Source organism: Eschscholzia californica, unplaced genomic scaffold (genome assembly GCF_041429995.1).
Source record: "Eschscholzia californica isolate CP2 unplaced genomic scaffold, dmEscCali1.0.p SCAF_1, whole genome shotgun sequence".
In the NCBI taxonomy this organism is placed as follows: Eukaryota; Viridiplantae; Streptophyta; class Magnoliopsida; order Ranunculales; family Papaveraceae; genus Eschscholzia; species Eschscholzia californica.
In genome coordinates, this window is record NW_028238198.1 from 84,877,143 (window position 1) to 84,887,180 (window position 10,038).

At 34.3% G+C, this 10,038-nt stretch overlaps 1 long non-coding RNA gene across 1 annotated transcript; it reads left to right on the forward strand.

The window, feature by feature from the left end:
* Window positions 1-7,561: 7,561 nt before the first annotated feature.
* Window positions 7,562-9,753, forward strand: LOC147570352 (uncharacterized). The gene is made up of 5 exons (XR_015231413.1): window positions 7,562-7,700; window positions 8,540-8,620; window positions 8,803-8,929; window positions 9,050-9,155; window positions 9,468-9,753. It is a non-coding gene; the product is annotated as an uncharacterized LOC147570352 (long non-coding RNA).
* The last annotated feature ends 285 nt before the right edge of the window (window positions 9,754-10,038 follow it).

A 10,038-nucleotide genomic window follows, 5' to 3' on the forward strand; every position in this document is an offset into this window, starting at 1 on the left:
GGACCAAGAAAATTGTTATCTAAAATTCCTTCCAACCCCATGAGTAATATTGAAGAAATAATCTTGCTACAAAGAAAGATTTTCTTTCAATAACGGAGGAAGAAGAAGGGAGCAATTTTCCTTCATCAATTCTAAAACCTAGTCGTGATATGAAACAACATGTCTGGATCAATTATTTGATTCATATGCAATTCCGGGAGAAGAAATTCTCGTTTCAAATCATTAAATTCTTCCACATCAATTTGTGTCGTTTTTTTCACACAGTTTACAAGATTTTCTTCTAGATACAAATTCAATCAACGATGAAGATGCAAATGATAATAATTCTAAAAAAAATCCAATTAACTAAAGAAGAATCGAAGTTACAGAAAGACATTATTAGTCTAGTATTCACTGGTAATACTGAATCCCTAAAACCTAATTCAGGTCAAGCTGTTACTATGGTGAACATTACATTTGTGTTGGATTTCATCAAGAAAGTGGTCTGATTATCGTGTTTGGGAGTGGCACGACCATATTATGTTATTTCATAAAGGAAGTTGTGGTATGCCTGAGTATATTTATGGGAATTGTTTTGAAAGATCATCTCACATGAAGGTTGAGTCGCAGGCTGGTTTTTCTAATCACTCAAAGGATAAGATGATTGAACAACTTTATTATTCTTCTTCACTCGACAAAGATAAAAGGTTTTCGCTGGACTTTGTTTGGAAACCAAGAATTTTGATTTTTAATCTTCGCGATAATTTCCAATTGTTCGCAACCTTTAGTGACTCTTCTTGCGAAAATCTGACTAATAATACACTCGATGAAATAATAGACATTTTACTTGTATCCCTTCAAAAATTAAAAGGGATTACTCAGACCAATGCTCCGATTGATGAAATAGCCAAAAAAATTTAATGTTTTTATTTGGGATACAGGTGAATCATTTTCTTTTGCTCATTCTCTTCAATTTAATTCTTCACTTGGTGGTTGTAACCTCGATATGATAATTAAAGTTGGTATTAACGGAAAGGAGGTTTGAAACGTGATAGATTGGATTACCAAATTCATAGTAGATTTTTCAGTAGAAAAGAATTTGGTGTCTATAATCTTGTTCATCGACTTACTAGATGACCGGAAATGTAGATATTTGTTGGACGTTTATTTCCTACCATTGATTTTGCAAGTATCTTGTCATTATGGGGTTCGGGTTCAAGTTGGTGATTTAGTCCATATTTGTCTTCGGATTTTCGGCAAATTTCGTGCAAAGTAAAAATTAAAGATCGCATTGTTGAGTCTCACTTGAGGGAAAGTTCGTTCTCGGACGGAGAGTATGATGGAGACCATACTTAGCCGCACGGGCTTCTAGGCCACGGCAAAGTCGGGTCTCACAGTCAAGTCACCTAGATTTAGGAATTAGGTATTTCCAAATTTAGGTATTTTATTTGTTTAGGAATTTTCAAGATTAGGATTAGTAGCAATCAAGGAAACTAGAGTTTAGTGATTGTCGTATATCCTATTTTGTGTTTATTTAGGTTTAACTAAAACTCTATATAAGAGAGTCTATGTCGTCTTTTATTATTATCAATCGAATATTCATCAATCAAGTTTATCGTTTTTATCGTTATTTTATCAGTTTATTTAGTCAGTTTATCATAGTTTTAATAGTGGGTTCAATTACATGAACGCTTCTAAAATAATCTACATCAACGTAACTTAAAAAAGATATTAGTACATCATTTTCAATTTGATATTCAAACACTCGGGGACGATTCTGGGGTGCAGGCGATCAAAGTTTCGTTGCGGAGTCCTAGGGCCAAAGGGCCTCACAACAAGGCTAAAAGGAAATAATTGAAGGGCTTTATTTATAAAAGATTTTACCAAAACTAACAAATTGGCTAGTTAGCTCAATTGGTAGAAGTGTGTCGGAAAGGCTGAAATTTCTTTGGGTTCTCTTCTGAGAGAATCATTTTCTAATGCTTGCCGGAAAAGTGAGTGCAATCGAACCCTTTTGTGAAGCCTACGTAGCAATCTGGGAGGCGCCTTTAGACCCTCACTTGCTGTTGTTTTAGTTGAATAGTCTGCCAAACATCAAAAGACTTTGAATAGTCCTGCTAAGTTCAAACGACTTTTTTTTGTTGTTGAAAGTTCAAAATACTTGAACAGTCCACTTGAATAGACATCTCTAAAATAATGCTTTCGGTAGGTATTTTACTTGAATAGTGAGCGGTCCACAGTTTCAAAAGACTTGGTCCTAAAGAAAAGATGGTTACTACTTGCTTGGACTCCACAAAACTTCTAGTTAGCAATTAAGACCTTGACTGATTTTTGCATTTATTAAGTGATTTTCACTTAATAAGTGTGGGCCGACAATTTTAGATCGTTTGTTTTCTCACTTAATAAGTGAAAATCACTTCTTGTTATCACTTACTTTGCCATCACTTAATAAGTGATGGCAAGTAAGTCCAAAAAAGTAAGCTCTAACTTGAAAATTTCATAAAAAAAAAAATTTGGAGCTTATTTTTTTTGCACTTAGAGGGTGTTTGATTTTTGCACTTATTAAGTGATTTTCACTTAATAAGTGCGGGCCGGCAATTTAGGCCGTTTGTTTTTTCACTTAATAAGTGAATATCACTTGTAAGTGAGGTCAAAGTAAGTGCAAAAAAGTAAGCTCTAACTTGGAGCTTATTTTTTTGCACTTACTTTGTAAGTGCTAAAAAAGACATTTCTATCCCTACCGAATATAATAATTACCAATATAACTATAACTAATAGAAAATCTTAAACAATTGATAAGTAAAAAATCCTTTTATGACTTTATCAATGATCCTTTTTTCTTCTTCACTCATCCTTCACCTAAGCTTTTCTCTTAAATTTTTTTCACATCTCTTCCTTTATTAATCACGAAACCACCCAAACTCTATGATGCAACGTAAGTTCTTTCTCCTTCATAATTTTTAGTTACTTGAGGTTAATATTTTCAACATAAAGTATTCATAAATCGTAATTCTCTTGTATCCAAACTCGCCAGTATAATGAATTAGTATGAAATGTTAATATGTAAATACTTTAAGGTCAAAATAGACAATTTCTCATTTTTATGACATTTAAAATTAATATAAAAACAAAAAATAAACACTTAGAAGTGATAGAAAACAAACGCCATATCGCTTACAAGTGATTTCACTTACTAAGTGATTATCACTTAGTAAGTGGTAGCACTTATAGGTGCTAAAAAATCAAACACCCTCTTAGTATGTAAGTGCTAAAAAGGACATTTTTATCCTCCTTTTAATATAATAATGGCCAATATAATTATAACAAAAAAAAGGAAATCTTAAATAGTAATTGATAAATAAAAAACTTGTTTGTGAGTTTAGCGATGACTCTTTTTGTAATTGATAAATAACAAACTTTTTTATGACTTTAGCAATGACTCTTTCTCTTCTTCACTCATCTTTCACCTAAGTTTTCCTCCCAATTTTTTTTTTACATCTTCTCCCTCAATAAATACGGAACCACCCAAATTCTATGATGAAATGTGGTTCATAATTCTTAATTGTTTGAGGTTAGTGTTTTCAACACAAAGTGTTCATAAATCTTAATTTTTTTTACCTAAGTTCATGAGTTTAATGAATTAATATGAGTGATAATATCTAAACACTCTAAGGTCAAAATAAACAATTTCTCATTTTTCTAGCATTTAGAATTAATATAAAAATACAAATCAAACACTTAGAAGTGATGGAAAACAAACGACATAGTACTTACAATTGATATCACTTACTAAGTCTTAGTAAGTGGTAGCACTTATAAGTGTTAAGAAATCAACCACCACTAGTCCAACTACATTATTTTCAATATTTAAATAAATTGTAAACTTTATTGATATAAACAAGGTTTATAAAGTGGATAGAGAGGTTACAATTAAGGAGTTTACCACTATATAAATTAAATTTATGGTGTGTTTGGATGGCGGAATCATGAATCCGCGGATTCATGAGTCCTTGGGATTCATGATTCCACGGATTCATGAATCCAAGTAATATTTTTTGGCTTGTTTGGCAACTAAGAATCCTATGATTTATTATTATTTGACTATTTTTAAACGTCTTTAGGAAAAATATGATTTTTGAAAAAAAATAATGATTTTGAAAAAATAATAATGATTTTGTAGAAGGAAATATTTTTTTGTTGATTTTAAGTTTGAAATTTAGGTTCATTAATCCAAAATCCTAGCAAATCCTAGGGGGTAGGGTGGGATTTTGGTCCAATACAAATTTTGGAATTAGGAATCCTTAGGATTCAAGAGTCCTAGGATTCTTGGTAGCCAAACACACCAAGGATTCATGATTCCTACCAAATCCCACTTTTGATAGGAATCCTACTTAGGAATCCTGCAACCAAACACACCATAAAACAAAACCCGTTTTGTAACCTTAACAGCTGATGAAAACGTCTTCAGACACACCAGGACTAGGACGTTAGAATACCAGTCAGAACATCCAAACATGGAAATGAGAGATGAATACCAAGCTACCATAACGAGTCCTTGATTCCACTGAAGAGAGAATCGACAGCTGCAGTCTAACAACATATACAACACCTTATGAAATAGATGAAAAAAGAAGCTGAAACTTTCAAAGGGCATATACAATTTTTTTAGGTCGGAATTTAACGCTTCCAGGGTTACCCACCATCATTCACTAGGAACAATGCCCCCACCTACCCCTGTAAAATAAGAAAGGCACGACACTTGGAAATTTGGGTTGATTACAAAATTCCAGTGAAAGCACTCAATTAAGCCAGTTAAAAAACGCATATAAACTAGGGAAAACGAAAGGAGGAGCAATGTATTGTTGTGAAAAATACAAACGCAACCAACTCGTCTTATGTTATTTTGGTTAACTATTAAATATAGGGTTATTTCTCAAATGACCCCCAACTTTGTGACCAGCTTCCTGCCTAGTCCCATACTTTAGCAAATATTTCTATATGGCCCCCTTTTTCCGTTATCTTTAACTGTCCGTTACTCTCACTTCTCCATCTCATTTCATCTCTCTCCCAAGTCACCTAACACGCCACATCATCATCTTCTCCGGCAGGGGTCGCCGGCCGCCAAATTTCCGGCCGGCGACCTTCAAACTTAATTTTTTTTTTCTTTTCTTCTTCCTCTCTCTCTCTCTCTCTCCCGTTTTCTCTCCCCTGCTTTCTCTCTCTTCTTCTTCCTCTCTCTTTCTCTTCTTCATCTTTCTCTCTCTCTTCTCACTCTCTCTGTCTAAAATGGCCGGACCCTTCGCCGGTCATTTTAGAGAGAGAGAGAGTGAGAAGAGAGGGGAAGAGAGAGAGAGAGAGTGAGAAGAGAGGGGAAGAGAGAGAGAGAGAGAGGAAGAAGAAGAGAGAGAAAGTAGGAGAGAGAAAACAGGAGAGAGAAAACATACAGATTTTTGAAAAAATGTGTCAAAAATGATTTTTGGAAAAAAAAATGGTATTGAAAAAATTGAGTTCTTTGAAAAAGAATGGGGGTGTGATGAAAACATGTAAGACTCAATCTCACGGTTGGATTCAGGTTGCGGTTCGGTTCTTGACGATTAAGCAATATCACATTAAAGAAAATTATATAAATACGAAAACAAAAACTGATCTTATTTGATCGAGGCGAGTAGTCCCTCTTTCATTAAGACAATTAATGGTGCTAACGGTTCTATGAAAATTTGTCTCCTAAGAGACAACGATCGCGTCGTATAGAAAGAAGCACTACAATTGTATACGCTTCGACGAACTTTCAAGTTACTATGTTCTCATACACGACTTTAGACGACTCAATTTTTGTCTTCTAACACTTAGATGAAAAGCAGTCTAAAAAAATTAGTCTAAAAGAGAAATCAAATTGTGTATTTATATAGTTAGTCGTGACTCTACAAATTCACAAGATGCCTCTCGTCATGGTATTTTAAAAGGATTGTAAGAAAAGAGAAATTGTATTGATTGTATTGATCCTCATAGCTATTACATAAGATCTTCATAAGTAGTAGAAGAGAAAAGTTTAAGCAATTGAACAATGTGGGACTAACTATATATTCTAACATTCCCCCTCAAACGAATGACTTTTGCTAGTGAAAAATTCATGAGTTTGTTAACAAATTGTAGATTTTGGACTTTCTATCATGCTATCTTGTTTGCTATCTTGGTTGCTATCTTGTTTGCTATCTTGGTTGCTATCTTGTTTGCTATCTTGGTTGCTATCTTGGTTGCTCTCTTGTTTGTTGTTGTTGTTGTTGGCTCCATTGCCAGGTTGGCTCCATTGCCAGGTATTTCTCTATTTAAAGAGAATTGTGTTATCTATTTAAAGAGAAAGCGGACAATTATAACCCATTGTCCGGTTGTGGGTGGAGATATACTCCTTGCTTTCAATAGCTCTTACACATGATTATTATGACATATAAAATGCAAACCCTTAATCTTATGATTTTATCCTTTTTCAACCACTAGCAATCACCATTCTTGATCTTTCCTACTTCAATTCTTCATTTATGCTCTTTCTCTTATCTCCTCTTCGTTTGATCTTAAAGAGAAAAACACTACAAAAATGGGGACTTTTGGCGACGGTTTTTAGTGACGGTTTCCTGAAAACCGTCGGCAGAAGTTGCTATTACTGGGGGCACTTCTTCAGCATCTAAAGACTCTCGTCTGCCTAGTTCGACTTCTTCACCCGTCCGTTGTAGTTTGCCCTAGTTTTTCGTCTACCTAGTTCGAGAAGAGAGAGAAAAATCCAGAGATAACGAGAAAGAGATAAACTCGTAGAGGGAGAGAGAGGGAAATCCAGAGATATCGAGAAGTGTAAACCCTAGAAAAGCTACCGAGGAGGTTTGTTGTTTCTCACTCTAGATTCTTCATTCCTCTTTGTATCTAATGCGACTGTGTTAGCTAGAATCTGAGTTTAAATTTATACACAACCATTTAGATCTAACAGAAATTGATATGTCTTGTTTTAAGTTGAGTATCAAAAGATCTAATAGAAATCTTCTTTGTATCAAATGAATCATATTAGATAGAATCTGAGTTTGAATTTTCCAAGTTGTTTATTACTATCAAATGAATGATAAGAGAATAGTTTAGTTTCCTGAGTACATTTCTATTTGTACATATTAGGGATTTTCTAGAGTCTAGGGTTTTAGTAGTAAGAATAGTTTCCTGGTTATAATCATTTGAGAATGGTATATGAAATTCGAATATCAGCTACATTTTTCCCATTGGAAAACTGAAATTAACCTGATTTTCTCAAGTTAGGGTTTTTTTCTTCAATTGAAACTTATATAGCTAACACTTCTCAATTAGTAGATTGCTTGGTTCAACTTGCATTGTATACCTAAAACTTTCCTGTTTTGCTTGGTGGCCAGCTTCAAATGGCTATCCTCGTTCTCCCAATTCCTTGCATTATATTGATCATTCAGGTCGACTCAATGCCTACCAACAAGTAGCTTCTTGCTTCATTTACTTCTTGATTTCTTTATTTTCTGAGTGTTATCCTCTAAATACAACTTCCTAAATAAATACATGAAATTTGACTTGGTGACAGGCAATATTTGAGGTCGGGGAGGTCATACAGTTCTATGATTATGATGAACGTTTTCCTGCTTGGGGTTTTGGAGGGTTAGTCGGCCAATGGTGGAATATCACATTGTTTTAATCTGAATGGAATTGGGAGTATGGTTGAGGTATGAAAATTTGATTGTCACCTCTTAGTATTCTTCTTGTGTTTCGACGCTAAATGCATATTACCTACTTTATCTTAATGATTTGTTTGATCTAATTTGTACGTGGAAGGAGTAAATGGTATTCTATCTGCTATTAAAGTGTTTTGCAGGTGTTGCTCTTGCTGGACCCACCTTGTTTAGTCCAGTAATTAAAATCTTAAGGTGCTTACCCTTAAGGTTACCTCCTAGTCTCCTACTTGCCGTGTGAAACCTTATCTGCTCATGTGTTTGATTTTGTTAAGAACTAGCTCAATATGCAACTTTGCTTTATATATGTGATATTGCTCGTCTTTCTTAAACAATAATAGCCTTCAGTCAAGAATATTGGTGGAAGTTTGTTCTTGTTTTCCTTATCCTAATCATATTGCACGAATAGTTATTGATGGTAAATAAACTGACATCTACTATGTTTAGTTTTTATCTTACATAAATATATATATCGAATTAAACATTTGAAACTAGTTTATTAGGCAGTTGTAGATCGAAGCTACAAGTTTAAGAAATTATAAGAGTAATTTATCAACGTTATTCATAATCTTCGAGAAGATGTATGGATCTTTCAATTTCAGCTGTTTGAACTCATCAAAGAAAATGTGATTCAGGTCTCACACGCCGCTTTGCAAATATTTTTTTTTTAACTATTATTAGTTGGCATTTGATTGATTAGTATTAAATAATTATGTTCGTTTTCACTTCAAGGAGCATAACCATATCAAAGCAAAGAATCTTAACGTTCATAACTCGGAAGATTTTCAAATAATTTTTTGGAGAAATTCGTCAAAGCTCCCGTTCTTTTGCAGACAACGAAAAGCAATGGAATGAAAATTACCAAGAGGAATTCAGAGACTCCAACTCTTTCTTGCAGTTAAGTATAGTGGAAGGTATGACATAAGACAACAAGCAATTCCAAATATTACTAGTATAACTAGAAATAAACTCTCTATAGACTCCCTTTTTATATATATGACCTACTAGTACCCACAAGTGGTAAAGCACAAGTAACAGAAGTTCGCAACTCTCCATCTGAGATCTGACCATCTCCATCATTATCTTCATCTGCTAGGACGTAAATGAATAAGAAGAAGACGACAGATTTGGACTCAGCCCTCCATACTATCGGATTCGAGATTGATGAAGTTTCACCTCTCAAAGTCACTGGCCGTCTACAAGTCACTTTCACCTGTTGTCAAGTACTATATATTAAAGCTGCCTCTTATTTATTTCCCCTCCTGCTTTCTGAATGAATTTTCATCATTGCTTTTGATTTTGATTTGCTGGGTATGGGTGCTCACATGCCTTCCGATTTTTAGCAGAGTTGTTGGCATCTAATTGACCATTAACCACCTCAAACAAGCCTTACTCGGTGACTTCCTCTTTGTCGAAGCCCTCCCCATCTCCGTCGATAGAACCATCCAGGTAACAACCTAGCAATACTACTTTTTCTTCTTCGTATTCACTTTCTCATTTATTCGTTTGTTTGTGGTTGAGCCTCTTTTTTTGTACTACTACTATCTACTACTAAAAGGGAATAAGATTATCATGTAATTGTCAGTGTGCACTCATGCTGGTATGTTGTTATTCTAAATGTAATTTTTAGTGTTCACTCTATAATTCTGATTTGTTTCATTCAGTAACTAAAAAGTTAAAGATGTTATCTTGTCTGTTGATAGTGTTGATTAAAAGATAAGTCTACCAATTCTTAAGGGATCTTTTCGTTCCTAATTGCAGCCATGTCTAAACTAACAAAGATGTGCTGGGAAGGGGTGACGATTAAAGAGGATAAAGTGGATTTACGGTTGCAGCAATCTATAGGATGCCATAAAATGTCTTTTTCGATTTTGTTTCCCTGATTCAGGTTGGAGGATGTTTACGGTCTTCAAAATTTTGAAGTTGTTTAGTGTTTAGTTGATTCCAAACTCGATACTTGAATGATATTTTAGCATTTTCACAGATGTTTTGTAAATGTTTTAGATCGATTAATTCCAAATCGAATGGTCAATTTATTGTTTTGAAATATTTTTTTTTTTTTTTTAAATCAAGATCTATCACCGACGGTTTTATGGCGTCGCCTATATGCAATGGCGACGTTTTTTGTAAAGCAAAAACCGTCGCTAATAGTCACTATTGCCGGCGGATTTTTAACCGTCGCTCCGAACTGTCGCTAATAGTATCGCCGACGGAGGTTTCTGCGACGGATATAAATCCGTTACTAATAGTTTTCGCGACGGTTTTATTGCATTCCCGACGGTTTAAAACCGTCGCTAAAATCCGTCATTTTTGTAGTGAAAAACTAATGGAA